The 17,356-nt window shown below is 35.7% G+C and overlaps 1 protein-coding gene across 7 annotated transcripts in view; it reads right to left on the bottom strand.

The window, feature by feature from the left end:
* Positions 1 to 17,356, bottom strand: part of HORMAD2 (HORMA domain containing 2) — an 89,785-nt gene that overhangs the window by 41,497 nt on the left and 30,932 nt on the right. The window contains exons 11-12 of one of the 7 annotated variants that reach the window (XR_014825923.1): positions 16,234 to 16,618; positions 10,850 to 11,848 (exon numbers count right to left, since the gene is read on the bottom strand). The exons of the other annotated variants lie outside the window; for them this stretch is intronic. The gene's annotated coding sequence lies outside the window, so the exon portion shown is untranslated. Of the gene's footprint in view, positions 1 to 10,849; positions 11,849 to 16,233; positions 16,619 to 17,356 lie in introns of those variants that run through there. 7 annotated transcript variants of the gene reach the window in all.

Here is a 17,356-nt window from a genome sequence, read left to right as displayed (position 1 = left end):
GCTAATTTTAATTTGCTAATATTTTGTTAAGAATAATCGCATTGGAGTTTCTGTTGTGGCGCGGCAGAAACGAATCCAACTAGGAACCATGAGGTTGCAGGTTTGATCTCTGGCCTCGCTCAGTGGGTTAAGAATTTGGTATTTCCATGAGCTGTGGTATAGGTCGCAGACTTGGCTCAGATCCTGTGTTGCTATGGCTGCGGTGTAGGCTGGTAGCCACAGCTCTGATTCAACCCCTAGCCTGGGAAACTCTATATGCTACAAGTGTGGCCCTAAAAAGGAAAAAAAAAAAAAAAAACACACATGAAAACTTGCATCTATAGTCATGAGGGATATTGGTTGGTTCACAGTTTTCTTTTCTTGTAATGTATTTGTCTGGCGTTAGTATCAGATAATGCTGGCCTCATAAAATGAGTTGTGAAGTCTTCAATATTTTCTTACAAGAGTTTAAGATCAGCATTATTTCTTCCTTAATTGTTTGAGAGAATTCACCAGGGAAACCATCTAGCCCAGAGTTTCCTTAATGTTAAGGGTTTTGATTACAAATTCAACTCCTTTTAAACAATATATTATTAAGTTTATCTATTTCTATATGTGTCAGTTTGGTTATTTGTGACTTTCAAAGAGTTTGTCTATTTTATCTAAGATGTCCAGTTTATCAGAATACAGTTCTTACAATTTTTTGTTGCTGTTGTTGTCTTTTTACGGCCACACCTACGGGCATATGGAGGTTCCCAGGCTAGGGGTTGAATCAGAGCTACAGCTGCTGGCCTACACCACAGCCACAGCACTGTGGGATCTGAGCCACTTCTGTGACTTACACCAGAGCTCACGGCAACACCAGATCCTTAACCCACTGAGCAAGGCCAAGGATCAAACCCTTATCCTCATGCATAATAGTCAGGCTCATTACTGCTGAGCCATGATGGGAACTCCCAAGTTTCTTTATTTTGCTTTTAATATCTGTGAGATTTGTAGCAATAGCCTACCTCTCATACCTTATATTAGAAATTTGAGTCTTCTCTCTTTAGTGCTTAAACAGTCTAGCTAGAGTTTTATTTATACTATTAATATTTTCAACATTTTCCAAATTTTTGTATATTTTCCAGATATATTGTTATTTATTCCTGATATAGGCATACCTCATTTTACTAAGCTTTGCAGATACTGTGTTTTTTACAAATTGAAGGCTTGTGGCATTCCCATGTAGAGCAAGTATGTCAGGGTCATTTTTCCAATAGCATTTGTTCACTTCGTGCTTTCATATCACACTTTGGCAATTCTCGCAATATTTCAAATTTATTATTATTTTTGTTATGGTGATCAGTGATCTTTCAATTGTTACCATTGTAACTATTTTGGGGGCATCATGAACCACACCCATATAAGACAGTGAACTTAATAAATGTTTTGTGAGTTCTGACTGCACCATCCACTGGCTGTTCCCCAGCTCTCTCTCTCCTCAGGCCTCTATTCCCTGAATGTATTGAAATTAAGCCAATTAATAACCCTAAAATGGCCTCTAAGTGTTCAAGTGAAAGGAAGAGCTACACATCTTTCACTTTAAATTGAAAAAGTTTTGTTTTTTTGAATTTAGCTTATAAGGAAGGTGTGTCAAAAGCGATTAATATGCCAAAAACCAGGCCTCTTGTGCCAAACAGTTAGCCAAGCTGTGAGTGAAAAGGAAAATTTTTTGAAGGAAATTAAAAATGCTGCTCCAACGAACACATGAATGGTAAGAAAGCAAAGTCTTATTGCTAGATAGAGAAAGTTTTAGTGGTCTGGATAGATCAAATCAGCCACAGCATTCTTTTAAACCAAAGCCTTATCCAGAGAAAGGCCCTAACTCTCTTCAATTCTAATGAAGGCTGAAGGAAATGAAGAAGCTGCAAAAGAAAAGTTTAAAGCTAGCAGAGACTGGTTCATGAGGTTTAAGGAAAGAAGCTATCTCTATAACATAAAGGTGCAAGATAAAGCAGCAAATTTTAATGCAGAAGCTGCAGCAAGTTATCTAGGAGATCTAGCTAAGATAATGAAAGTAGCTACACTAAATAACAGATTTTCAGTGTAGATTAAATAGCTTTATATTGGAAGAAGATGCCATCTAGGACTTTCATAGCTGCAGAGGAGACACCAGGGCAGTCAAAGCTTCAAAGAACAGGCTAATTCTTGTGTTAGGGGCTAATGCTACTGGTGACTTAAAGTTGAAACCAATGTTTACTTACCATTCTGAAAATCCTGGGGCCCTTAAGAATTATGCTAAATCTACTCTGCCTGTGCTCTATAAATAGAATAACAAAACCTTAATAGCAGCATGTCTATTGGTAACACAGTTTACTGAATCTTTTAAGTCCACTGTTGAGACCTGCTGCTCAGAATAAAAGATTATTTCCAAAATATTATTGTTTGCTGACACTGTACCTGGTCACTTAAAAGCTCTGATGGAGATGTACAAGAACATTAATGTTGTTTTCATGACTGCTAACACAACATCCATTCTGCAGACCATGGATTAAGGACTAATATTGACTTTCAAGTATTATTTAAGAAATACATTTCACTACAACAAAAAAAAGCAAGGAGAAAAAACAGTCTCTTCAATAATGGTACTGGGAAAACTGGACAGCTACACGTAAGAAATGAAATTAGAACATTCTCTAACTACATATACAAAAATATACTCAAAATGGGAGTTCCCGTCGTGGCGCAGTGGTTAACGAATCCAACTAGGAACCATAAGGTTGCGGGTTTGGTCCCTGCCCTTGCTCAGTGGGTTAACGATCCGGCGTTGCCGTGAGCTGTGGTGTAGGTTGCAGACGCGGCTCGGATCCCGCGTTGCTGTGGCTCTGGCGTAGGCCGGTGGCTACAGCTCCGATTGGACCCCTAGCCTGGGAACCTCCATATGCCGTGGAAGCGGCCCAAGAAATAGCAACAAAAAGACAAAAAAAAAAAAAACTCAAAATGGATTAAAGACCTAAATGTAAGACTGGATACTATAGCACTCCTAGAGGGAAACAAAGACAGAACACTCTTTGACATAAATTGCAACAATATTTTTGGGGCTCTGTCTCCTGAAGTAAAAGAAATAAAAGCAAAAATAAACAAATGGAACCTAATTAAACTTAAAAGCTTTTGTACAGCAAAGGAAACTATCCACAAAACAAAAACACAACGTACAGAATGGGAGAACATATTTGCAAATGATACGACCAATAAGGGATTAATATCCAACATACATAAACAGCTTAAACAACTCAACATTGAAAAAAACAACCCGATTTTAAAATGGGCAGGATGGAGTTCATGTTTGGCGCAGTGGAAATGAATCTGACTAGGAACCATGAGGTTGCCAGTTGGATCCCTGGCCTCACATAGTGGGTTAAGGATCTGGCATTGCTGTGAGCTGTAGTGTATGTTGCAGATGCAGCTCAGATCTCGTGTTGCTGTGGCTATGGTGTAGGCCAGCAGGTGTAGCTCTGTTTCAGCCCCTAGTCTAGGAACTTCCATGTGCCACAGGTGTGGCCCTAAAAAGACAAAAAATAAAATTTTAAAAATGGGTGGGAGAACTGAACAGACATTTTTTCAAAGAGGAAATGCAGGTAGTCAACATGCACATGAAAAGATGCTCAATATGGCTAATCATCAGGGGAATACAAATCAAAACTACAATGAGATATCAACTCAGACCTGCTAGAATTGAATCCTGAAGAAACTCAATAATATGTATGTAATATATTGTTCAACCTGTAACATAAGGAAATATAATTGCCAACATCAGCACAAAAGAAGTGAGTGGGAACAAAGCTATACTGGGCTAAGAAAATGACTACAGATGGTAAAGTAATCTTCATGATAATGTATTGCTGGTTGTGAAACATTAATAGATATAACAATAATACCACAGAAAGGGGAAAGGGAATAGAGCTATGGAGGAGTAACACAGCTAAATCTCCCTGGAATTAAACTAGCATAAACCTGAAGCTAATTCTGATGAATTAAGATGTATATGATAGCCCTAGGGTAAACAATAAAAAAACCCAAAAATATAGTGAAAAAATCTTTAAAGACTTTAAAATGCTTTCTTAAAAATATTCAGTGCCACCAGTGTGGCCCTAAAAAGACAAAAGATAAAAAAAATATATTCACTCAATACAAACGAAAGCAGTAAAGGAGACTAAAGGAACAAAAAAAGACATGAAGCACATAGAAAATAAAAAGTAAAATGGCAGTCATAAATCCTACTTTATCAATAATAACATTAGAGTGGGTGGATTAAACAATCCTATCAAAAGGCAGAGATTATTACTGAAGAAAATAAAGGACATTTTCTGATGATAAAAGGGTCAATCCATCAGGAAGATAAAATAATTATAAACCTATAATTATAGAAGGTAATAATTATAGAATTCTATAATTATATATATAATATATTATAATAATATATATAATATATGATATATATTACTGGAAATAAAAGCAAAAATAAACAAATGGAACCTAATTAAACTTAAAAGCTTATATTCTATATTATAGAATTCTATAGTTATAGAACTATATTGTCCTAACAATAGAAGACAAAATCACATGAAGCAAAAACTAACAGAAGTGAAGGGAAAAACAGGCAATTCAGTGACAGTTGGAAATTTCAATACCCCAGTTTTAGTAATGAGTAGGACAACTAAACAGAAGATTAACAAGGAAATAAAAGACCCAAAAACGGTATAAACCAACTAGACCTAACAGACATTTGTAGAACACTATAACCAATAACAGCAGGTTATAAGTGCAAGTAAACCATTTTCCAGCAATGACCATATGTTAAAACATAACACAAATCTCAATTAAATTTAAAAGGATGTGGAGTTCCCGTCGTGGCTCAGTGGTTAACGAATCCGACTAGGAACCATGAGGTTGCGGGTTCGATCCCTGACCTTGCTCAGTGGGTTAAGGATCCGGCGTTGCCGTGAGCTGTGTTGTAGGTCGCAGACGCAGCTCAGATCCCGCGTTGCTATGGCTCTGGTGTAGGCTGGCAGCTACAGCTCCAATTAGACCCCAGCCTGAAAACCTCCATATGCCGCAGGAGCAGCCCCAGGAAAAAAAAAAAAAAAAAAAAAATCTTAAATTTAAAAGGATATGGAGTTCCCGCTGTGGTTCAGTGTTTACTGAATCCGACTAGTATCCATGAGGACGCGGGTTTGATCCCTGGCCTTACTCAGTGGGTTAGAGATCTGGCATTGCCGTGAGCTGTAGTGTAGGTTACAGACACAGCTTGGATCTGGCATTGCTGTGGCTGTGGCTTAGGCCAGTAGCTACAGCTCCAATTCAGCCCCTAGCCTGGGAACGTCCACATGCTGTGGATGCAGCCCTACAGAGACAAAAAGACCAAAAAAAATTTTTTTAAGGATAAAAATATTTAAAAGTATGTTCTCTGAACACAATGGAATGAAATTAGAAATCAAGAAGAATAAAATTGAGGAAACTCACAAATATGTGACAATTAAACAACATACTCCTAAAATAACAAATAGATCAAAGAAGAAACCAAAAGAGAAATCAGAAAATAATTTGAGATGAACAAAAATGAGGACAAACATAACAAAACAATTGCTAAAGCAGTGCTTAGAGGGAAATTTATAGGTATAAATACCTATATTAATCCTCCCCTACATAAATGAATGTAAGGTTTAATAAGTTTTGGAATCAGAGAGACCTAGGTTAAAATATAGACTCTGATGCTTTCTAGCTGGGGAACCTTGGATATGCTAATTAATGTCTATGAACTTCTTTTTATTCAGCTATAAAATGTTACGCAGGAGTGTCTGTCACAGCTCAGTGGAAACAAATATGACTAGCATCCATGAGGACACAGATTTGATCCCTGGCCTCACTCAGTGGGTTAAGTTATCTGGTGTTTCATGAACTGTAGTGTAGGTCGCAGACGCATGGCTCAGATCTGGCGTTGCTGTGGCTGTGGTATAGGCCAGTGGCTACTTCTCTGATTTGACCCCTAGCCTGGGAACCTCCATATGCCACGAATGCAGCCCTGAAAAATAAATAAAAATAAAATAAAATAAAATAAAATGTTATGCAAAGTAGCTGCTGGGATTAATTGAAGCCATGTGTATATAAAGCCCTCTGTAGGCACTTACTAAGCTGATTATTATTTACATAACAGCTATTTGTTTCATTTCTCCTGAGCAATTTTTTAAAATTTATTTTATTGAAGTACAGTTGATTTATATTAATTTCTGCTGTACATCAAAGTGGTATACATATATGTGTGTGTATATATGTACATACTGAGCAATTTTGAATCAGGGATTTGGCCTACTTATCTTTGTGTCTACTACCTTTGCACAGTGATGCAAGCATGACAGGCTCCAATATAAATATGTTGACTGAATTGATATTGATAACTTATGGTTGGTTAGAATATTTTAAAATATTATTTTAAACTTTCCTTACACTGAGCTAAGTGTAGACTTGTTTAAATGTCAATATAGTACCATTAGCTATAATGTTTCTATTTGTTCTATTCTATTGCTTTATATATATTATACATAATATTTATAAAGTATATTTATATATACTTCTGTTTCTAGCTTTTTTTTTTTTTCTTACCACTGTCTGAAGGACTGGTTTTCTTAAGTCTTAAATCTAAATTTTGAGATCCTAATATTAATGCTAAAAGAACTACTCTCCCTACAATGCCTGGATTTGTTACAAACCATAATCTCATCTTCCATTTGAAGCTACAGGCAGGTAGAATGGAAAATTTGGAGTACATATAACAAGAATTAGAAAACTTTGTTTTATATAATTAACATTACCATTATTTTTTCCAATATGCAATTGAGTAAATCTCAATAAAGTCTTCATTTTGAAAAAAAGAAAATCCTAATTTAAATAGAATCTAACACTGCACACTGGTTTTAGTATAATGTTAACATGGTATTATTTCCGACTATTACAGGCATTTTTTAAAACCACACAGAACATTCTCAATCTTCCCTCTTAATATTTTAGTAAAACAAAACTTAGTTCTTTTAATGCTAAGATTTGGTAATAGTAACATTCAAAGTACTACTACCTAAGATTACTCAGTATGCTTTCCTTCTGCTATAGCATATATCAAAATATACTCCTTTTTTTCTTATGTAAGTGAAACATACACAGATCTTCATTGTGGCTCTTCCCACTCACAACAGGAAGGAAATTATTCTCTGATATGTTATAGAGTGATTCATATAAAAAAAAGAAATGACTTATATGACTGATGGGAAAGTCAACCAACTTTCATTCCTATTTTCATGGTTAACAGAGGATAACAATTCCATTCTGTAACGCAAAACAGAAAAATTAATTGAAAAAAATTCCTATTTGACAAAAAAGAAGCTTTGTGAAAAGGACTATAGCCCCATGATAAAGAGAGAATGATGTGTGGTTTTTAAGTCTGAATATTTTCTGTAGATAGTGTGCCTCCTCCAACGTTTTCAATAATCAAAGCTATTTCCAAGAATCTAAGATATTCTTGCCAACACTACATTGTATCAAACAAAGCATATATGCTTCATGAGATGTGATGCTAGGAAAATCATTAGACTGTACCTCAAAAATGCAAAACCAGTTCAGAGTTTAGTGCTAGAAAATAGGTTCTGAATGAAAAGGCTCTTGTTTTAATCCACTGCCTAGATTACAAAGCAATTCTAAATAATTCCAAAAAATATCTTTCTAGTCTATACTAAAATCATACCATTTACTTTGGCACCAATGTATTTTACATTCTAATTTCTCAAAAACAAATCATTTCACTTTAATCAAATGTGTTAGCACAAAAGGGAGAGAAATGGCTTTCACACAGAAAAACACATTCAGGTAAGCCATATATTTTATATGTATTATTTTGTGGAATTCATCAAAAAGAAAAAAAATCCTAACATGGAAGTACAATGATTCATAAAGATCTCAGATAATTAGAATATTTCAGCATATGCACTCCTATTTAAAAACTGATAAATATACAAATTCCCAACAAGCTGTAATGGCTTAATAAGCTAGGACTATCAGTCTCTAAAATAGACTTCTGCAATATTAGCACCATCTTTTTATAGCTGTCTCTAGGTGTCATTAATTACTAGAGTCCTTTTAGGAGCCTGAGTTAACTACCTCTGTTAGAAAGAACTCTTCCATCAGCATTTAAACAGCATAAAATTTAAATAAGAGTCTACATCCAATTCCAGAATATGTGGTGATTGTCACCACTTAGGTGAGTTCTTTAAAGAAGGCTGTCCAAGAGTCTCTCTCTAGTATGTATGTCTATTGCTATCTGCCTAGTTCACTACAACAGAGGAAACAGATCCGGCTCCCCAGAGGTGCCACTGTGTGTGTCTCCTCCATGCCTGTACCTTAAAACCAAACCACCCCGATAAGGAATGAAGACTTGTGCTAAAGATGCTGCAGAGGTAGATAAAATGATAAGAACACATTTGGGACAGGGTTTTTCAGACAGTTCTATGTAGCCCTATTTTGTCCTAGGATTCCTTGGTCTCTTGGGTTCTTTGTCCTATTTTCCAAGTGGAGTTAGATTTTAAGAGTCCTTTTTCTTTTTTCTTTTTCTTTTTTTTTTTTTTGAGTTTTTTTTTTTTTTTTTTAATGGCCATGACTATGGCCAGAGTTCTTTTAATTTAGGAATTTTTAAGTTTCAAGTTCAACTGCTTTGATCATTTCTGAATCCATTGCAAAATTATGATCTTGCTTTTACATTGTTCTTTAGGTATTAAGGATCACACCAGAAAATGAATAGTACAAATATTGAATAATTTTAACTACTGGTAGAAATCTTTTTATATTTGTCTTTATGTGACCAAGAGAAACAATCTGAAAAAGAAAATTGTATTAAAATCTTTTTTTCAATCTTACAACAGTCTCACAAGGTGATTATGTTAAATTACTTCCTTACTATGGATTACTGGTGAAAAAGCAGTATAAGCTGTTTGATCAAGATTTTGTAAACTTTCTATTTTATTAGAAAAAATCTTATAATTTAAAGTTTTTTAAAAAATCTTTGAATTAGAGGTTACCAAAAGTAGAGATTTCAACAAAGTCATGTAGGATATAGGGGAAGATGTGGAAAGTACAGTATTAGAATTCCAAATGACAGTTCTGATGCTACCATATTGTACTTTCCAACTTACCTGGAATGTCACACCTTAATCTCTGCCAATCAAAATGATATCCATAAAATCACAAGTCAGTGAAACTTTCCTACACAGTGCCAATTTATCCTTATTTCTGTATCCTAAGAGCACAGGCTTTGAAGTCCAACTGCCTTTATTTGAGTACTGGCTCTGCTGCTTATTCACTGTGTACGTAGCCTTGAGCTAATATCTCTAAGCCTCAGTTTCCTCATTTATCAAATCAGGATAATAATAGAATCTACTTCATAAAATAGCTGGGAAGATTTAAAATGATAATGCACATAAAGCCCTGAGAACAATGCTCAATACTGTTAATTAACATTTCTATCATTCACTCTCCAGCATTGTTTCTCATTATATCATGTAGGTATTGTCTCTTCGGCTAGAGTTCTCAAAAGTAGAAACTATATTTTATTGGTCTTAATTTTTCCTCACAGTGCTTAGCAGGGAATTCTGCTCTTATTAGGAATTTAAAATATATCCCAGACAATCTTAGCATGGAAGGGACTTCAGAGGTCAATCTAGTTCAACCTTCCCCCAAATCATGATTTTCTCTTGCCACACTTTAGAAACAATCATTTATACTCTATAGTGAACACAGTATAGATCTATACTTGAACATAGCTGGTGACAAAGAGTTCACCCTTCTCAAGACAGACAGATTTATCAAGTAGTCATCATTGTTAGAAAATCCATTCTGAGGAGGTAGAGAAGGTGGAAGCTTCTGGAAAATGGTAATACTCATTGAAAGATATGCAAATTTTCAGGCTCTAAATTTCACTCCTGACACCCTATCCTTAGAAAATAAGGGAAAATTCCACTCTACATACAAAAGTGTTTATTATAACACCATTCATAATAGCAAAATCTGGAATTAACTGAAATGTTTAAGAGTAGCAAAATGGTATAAGTACCTAAATGAGAAAAAGTTCATTAAAATTAAAAACATGAAGATCAAGGTGTGGCATATTTATAAAATCAACATTAAGTATAAAAGTAAAAGTATAAAATGTAAAACAGTTTATATTTACACCATAATTAAAACCATATACAAATATGTACCTCTGTGGAAAATGACTAGAGGGGATGGAACATATGAAAATGAAAACAGTATTGATGGGATGGTAGGACAGTTGGAAGATTTGCATTGTTTTTTAAATTACTTTAATGTCATTATGATACTACTTTAAACAGTTTTTAAGAGAAAATTCTTCCTTCTACTGAGCCAAATCAACCTCTTCACACCTCCCCATTCCAATGTACTTTTCATTTTCTGGCTCTCATTCTGCCCTTTGAAATTATACAAATTAAATCAACTTGAAATATTTGAAAATAATCATCATAGTTTTAATACTTCAGGTTCTGGCACTCCAGAAGACAAATTAGAGAGACAATGCTGACCTCAGGGAGACTCAGCTGTCATTCATCAAGAAAGCAGTGATGACAGCCAGAATCAGCACAGTTGCAATAAAAGCAGACTGGAGAAGTATTTCAGATACAAAACAGACAGAAATGGTAACCAAATGGATGTCAGAAGTGAGAAGAAAATAGGAGCTGAACACATTCCTGGTCAGGCTATTTGGTAAAGTTTTTTTTAAGATTTTCATTTTTTTCTATTATAGTATATATATATTCTATATATGTGTGTAGTCTTTTTTTTTTTTTTCTTTTTTTTGTCTTTTGTTGTTGTTGTTGTTGTTGTTGCTATTTCTTGGGCCGCTCCCGCGGCATATGGAGGTTCCCAGGCTAGGGGTCCAATCGGAGCTGTAGCCACCGGCCTATGCCAGAGCCACAGCAATGCGGGATCCGAGCCGCGTCTGCAACCTACACCACAGCTCACGGCAACGCCGGATCGTTAACCCACTGAGCAAGGGCAGGGACCGAACCCGCAACCTCATGGTTCCTAGTCGGATTCGTTAACCACTGCGCCACGACGGGAACTCCTGTGTGTATTCTTTCATTGGTAAAGTTTTAATGCAATACAAAGATAAAGAGCCTGGGAGGAAGAAGAGCATATTTAGTCAGAAGTTGAAATTCCATTTGGAGATGTTGAATTTGAGGTAGTTGTCGAATACATATGTCTATATATTGATGGAAAGATCAGGTTGGAATAAGGGAAACAAAACCAAACCAAAGAAATAGAAGAGGGCAAAGATAAAAGCAAAACATGAACAAAATAGAGAACAAACAAAGCAATAGCAATGATCAGCACAACCAAAAGATGACTTTGAAAAGATTAACAAAAAATACTGATTATTATTCTGCTGTACACCTGAAACTAACACAGTATTGTAAATCAACTAGTTTAATATTTTTAAAAAGTCATCATACGGAAGGTAAAAAAAATTACTGGTTTTAGGGCAAATATAGCCAAGAAAAACAAATGGGGCACAAATAAATATCAGATATAAAAACAGGGAAATAACTACAGAAACAAAAGTGATTTTTAGAATTATAAAAGACTCCCATGAATAACTTCATAGCAAAAATATAAATAACTGATCTCTCCCCTACCTTCAAGTATTTATATATTTTGATATAAAGTTATTCATGGAGGTCTCATAATTTTATTTTATTTTTTTGTCTTTTTGCCTATTCTAGGGCCGCTTCTGCAGCACATGGAGGTTCCCAGGCTAGAGGTCTAATTGGAGCTGTAGCCACCGGCCTACGCCATAGCCACAGCAACTCGGGATCCGAGCAGCGTCTGCAACCCACACCACAGCTCACAGCAATGCTGGATCCTTAACCCACTGAGCAAGGCCAGGGATCGAACCACAACCTCACGGTTCCTAGTTGGATTTGTTAACCACTGCGCCACAAAGGGAACTCTGGAGGTCTCAATTTTAAATATGGCTCCTGTTTCTGTAGTTATTTCTTCTTTTCAGAGAAAAATATAGAGTATATTACTGTAAGCTTTAGAGTAGACAAAATTTTTAAAATAAAAACTTCCAAAGATAGCTGAAAAGATTGATAAATTGAACTATATTAAAATTAATATTCTGTTCATCACAACACACCACTGAGTAAAAAGACAACTTAAAGTTGAAGAGATATTCACAATACATGTATCTGACAAATGATTTATATGTAGACTATATATTCAGAACTCCTACAAATCCACAAGAATGAATGACAACCCCAACAGAACCCAACTGAAAAAATGACAAATGACTTGAAAAGACACTTCACAAAAGACGATATCCAACATGCCAATAAACATATGAAAACAGGTGTTCATCATCATTAGTCATCAGGAAACTACAAATTAAAACCACAGTGATATACCACTGCACACCCACCAGAATGGCTAAAATTAAAAAGATGGAAAATGCCAACTGTTGTTGTGGATGTGGAGCAACCAAAACTTGCTGATGGAAGTGTAAAGTGGCACAACCACTCTGGAAATTGTTTTGTAGTCTCTGTTAAAGCTAAATGTACACACATCCTGTGACCCAGCAATTCTACTCCTAGCAATTATATTTCCACCAGAAATGTGTATATATTTCACTAAAAACCATGTTCAGAATGTTCAGAGTAGTGAAAAGATATTTCATATTCTATGGGTCCACAACTATGAAATAAAAAACTAGAGAATTAAATCAATGCTAATAGAATTCAGGACAGAGATTAGCTTGTTGGGATTAGCATTAATTAGAAATTAATCAATGCTAATAGAAGTCAGGATAGAGATTAGTCACTGAGAATAGCGATGGCAAAGTAAGACCCAGGTTTTCTCGGGATGCTGGTAGTATTTTGTTTCTTGATCTGGGTGCTGATTTCATATGTGCATTCAGTAGGGCTAGGATGGGGTAAGCCAAACAAGATACCTGGGGAGCAGAATTTCAGGAGGTACTCACTCTTAGATTGTTTGCCTCACCCTTGTCCCAGCCCTGTTGTTCAGTTTGTGACTATTTATTGAGCTGTGTCATTATGATGTGTGTATTTTTCTGTATGTATGTTAAACTTGTATTAAAAATGTAAAAGGAGCCTGGTCTACCTCATACTACAAATAAAAATAAACTCCAAGTGGAATACAAATTTAAATGAAAAATATAAACCTTGAATCTTTTGTAACAAAATAGAGGAGAATATTATAAATGACCTCAGATAAGGAAGGATTTCTTAATACCCAAAAGCACAGGTTTGAGGAAAAGATTTGACTACATTAAAATTAAGAACTCTTTAGCAAAAAAAATAATCTTAAAGAAAGTGAAGAATGTGTGTACTTGCTATATGGAATGACTAGTCAACAGGGACATGCTGTATTGCACAGGGAACTCTATCTAATATTCCGTGATGGTCTACATGGGAAAAGACTATGAAAAAGAATGCATGTGTGTACATATATAACTCAATCACTTTGTTGTAGAGAAAAAGTTATCACAACATTGTAAATCAACTATACTTAAATAAAACTTTAAAAATAAAAAAAAGAAAGTGACAAGACAGGCAACAAACCTGAAACAATACTGAACATATTTTTAAATCAGTGAAGAAAAGATAATCCAATAGAAAAATCCACGAAAGAAATGAACATTACTTTATATATAAGAAAACCAGAAGGACCATTACACATGAAAGGATGTTTAAACTCACTAATAATCTGGAAAAAGCAAATGAGGCATCCACCATTTCACATCCAGTGGAAAATATAAACTTGGGTAATATTAAGTGTTGACAAGAATGTAGGGTAGTCTAGCCACTGTTGGTAGAGCATAAATTGGTACAACCATTTTAGAAAACAGGGTTTTGATTTTGGTTTTGTCTTTTGTCTTTTTTTTTTTTTTTTTAAGGGCCACACCCGCAGCATATAGAAGTTCCCAGGCTAGGGTTGAATCAGAGCTGTAACTGCTGGCCTACACCACAGCCACAGCAACACAGGATCCTTAACCCACTGAGCGAGGCCAGGTATCAAACCTGCATCCTCACAGATGCTAGTCCTCACAGATACTTCGTTACCACTGAGCCAAGATGGGAACTCCTGGAAAACAGTTTTGCAATTCCTAATAAAGTTGAAAATGTGTAAGCCCTAGGACTCTTTGGTATATTCCCTAAAGACACTCTTGCGTATGTGTAAAAGGAGGTATATACATGAATGTTTATAATAATTAAAAAGAAAGAACATCTTTCAAGAGTAGAATATTCCACAGCAGTGAAAATGAATGCATAACCACATACAATAGGATAAATCTCATTTTTGAAGGTAAGCAAAAGAAGCAAATCAAAGAATACCTGAAGTATGAAAAATACATTTATATAAAACTTTTAAATAAGTGATATATTGCTAGATAATAAAACTATAAAGAAAAGTAAGGGACAGCACACCATCAAAACAAACAAACCTGATTAAAAAATAGGCAGAGGACCTGAATAGACATTTTTCCAAAGAAGATATACAGACGGCAGATACATGAAAAGATGTTCAATATCACTAATTATCAGGGAAATGCAAACCAAAACCACAATGAGATATTACCTCACACTTCTCAGAATGGCTAAACAACAAATAACAAGTGTTAGCAAAGACGTGGAGAAAAGTGAACCCTTATGTGCTGTTGGTAGGAATGTAAATTGGTACAGCCACTATGAAAAACAGTATGGAGGTTCCCCAACAATTTAAAAATAGAACTGTAATGTAATCTAGCAATTCGATTTCTGGGTATTTTTCCAAAGAAAACAAAAACCCTAATTTGAAAAGACATGCATCCATATGTTCATTGTGGCATTATTTACAACAGCCAGGATATGGAAGCAACCTAAGTGTCCACTGACACCAAATAGAAAAAAGAAGATGTGGTGTATCCATACAATGGAAAACTACTCAGCCATAAAAAAGAATGAAATTTTACTACCTGTGACAACATGGATGTACCTAGAGGGTATTATGCTAACTGAAATAAGTCAGAGAAAGACAAATACTGTATGACTTCATTTATATGTGGAACCTAAAAAGCAAAACAAATGAATAAACATAATAAAACAGAAATAGACTCCTAGGTATAGAGAACAAACTGGTAGGTGCCAAAGGGGAGGGAGGTGGGGGAATGAATGAAGTAGATGAGGGAGGTTAAGACATACAAACTTCCAGTTACACAATAAGTCACAGGGATGTAATGTGCAGTATAGAGAATATAGTCAATAATATTGTAATAACTTTGTACTGTGATAGATGGTAACTAGACACGTAATGGTGATCATTACGTGTATAAAAATATTGAATTATTATATTGTACACCTGAAACTAATACAATATTGTAAGTCAATTATACTCCAACAAAAAAAGAAGAGTAGGGAATGGTTATCATAGAAGTTAGGAGAGTGGTAACCTTTGGAGAAAGGGGGGGGGTGCAATGAGGAAGGGTCACATGGTGGCTTCTAAGGTAGTGACAGCGTTCTACTTCTTAGCCTGAATGGAGGGATGTCTTCATTATTCTTTAAACTGTACATACTGTTTTTATATATTCTGCTGTATGTATGATATATTTCAAAATAAAATACGTTATAAAACAATAAGAGGTTCTGTATGTGCATACACATGTAAGAATGTATGTGCATGTGTGTATTCCATGAAGGAAAACAACAGAATTCTTAATGGAAAAATGTCAGTAAGCGCTTCACTAGGCTTCTCTCATATGACTGGCTTCCTGAGAGAGGGACTTAAATCCACTGAGCTTACCACAAAGTCTTGAACTTTGTAGATACAATTCCTACTGAACGCATGCTTGGGAAGTGTTCCCACAGGTCTTATTTAATCTATCAATTGAATTACTCATTTTCAAGTTGTCCTGCTTTTCATCTCCGTTAGTAGAAGAGAAATTCTTAATTAAAAAAAATAAAAATCTGGGAGTTCCTGTCGTGGCTCAGTGGTTAATGAACCCGACTAGTACCCATGAGGATGTGGGCTTGATCCCTGGCCTTGCTCAGTGGGTTAAGGATCCGATGTTGCCGTGAGCTATGGTGTAGTTCGCAGACACAGTTTGGTTCTGCCATTGCTGTGGCTATGGCATATGGCCAGCAGTTACAGCTCCGATTTGACCCGTAGCTTGGGAACCTTCATATGCCACAGGTGCGGCCCTAAAGAGACAAAAAGACAAAAAGACAAAAAAAAAAAAAAAAAAAAATCCAGTGGAAACATGCTCATATTTTCTTAACCCTTATATTTTTAAACCAATTTATGTTAGCTCTAACTTTCTTGAGTGGAATTAGAAGAAAGCTTCATCAAAATCTTATGCAATTATTGAGGGGATTAAGATGGCAGAATAGAAGGACTGGAGCTCAACTTCTCTCTTAAAAACAACAAAATTACAACCAAATCCTGAGCAAGCTTCAACCAAATGTACTGAAAACTTTCAAAAAGATATCCTACTTCAGAAGACAAAGAGGAGGCCACATCAAGAGGTAAGAGGGGCGATTGTGCTGTACTAAAAAAAAAAAAAAAAAAAAAAAAAGACTTTTCAAGATATTAAACATGATACAAATAAATAAATTAGCATCCTAATCTGAAAATATCTTCTGGAAAGATTTTTTTTCTTTTTCTCTCTCTTTTTTTTTTTTGTCTTTTTCCAGGGCTGCACCTGGGACATATGGAGGTTCCCAGGCTAGGGGTCTAATCGGAGCTGTAGCTGCCAGCCTATGCCAGAGCCACAGCAACACAGGATCCAAGCTGTGTCTGTGACCTACACCACAGCTCACAGCAATGCCAGATCCTTGACCCACTGAGCGAGGCTAGGGATCAAACCTGCAAGCTCATCGTTCCTAGTCGGATTCGTTAACCACTGAGCCATGATGGGAACTCCTCTTCTGGAAAGATTTTATAGCATCTCTTCCCACTAAGCAGTCTGAAAATTCCTTATGTCTAACTCAGAACCCCTTCATGACAATGCTGATATACAGTGAACTTTATTATGCAGACAACAGGGTATGGATTTACCTAGGGCACAGAAGGGCCCTAGTAAATACTCAACATCAAGTCTCCATTGAAGGAAGCAGGAAAATTAAAGGGCTTAGAGCTCTGCCTGTTTGGCTCCTGTGGCTCCAAACCACCAGCTCCCTGGCTTTCCCCAGGGACCTAGCCCTAAAGCTGGTATCTCTTCACATAACTAAGAATGGACCATTATTTTGTTTTTACTCAGACTTAGGTTTATCCATAACACTTTTCT

Source organism: Sus scrofa, chromosome 14 (assembly GCF_054392235.1).
Source record: "Sus scrofa isolate SSC_HxYL_T2T_F1_AM1 chromosome 14, Sscrofa_HxYL_maternal_Yorkshire_Landrace_v2.0, whole genome shotgun sequence".
NCBI lineage: Eukaryota > Metazoa > Chordata > Mammalia > Artiodactyla > Suidae > Sus > Sus scrofa.
Note: the sequence above shows the minus strand (reverse complement) of the source record. Positions and strands in the feature narration are given on the sequence as shown.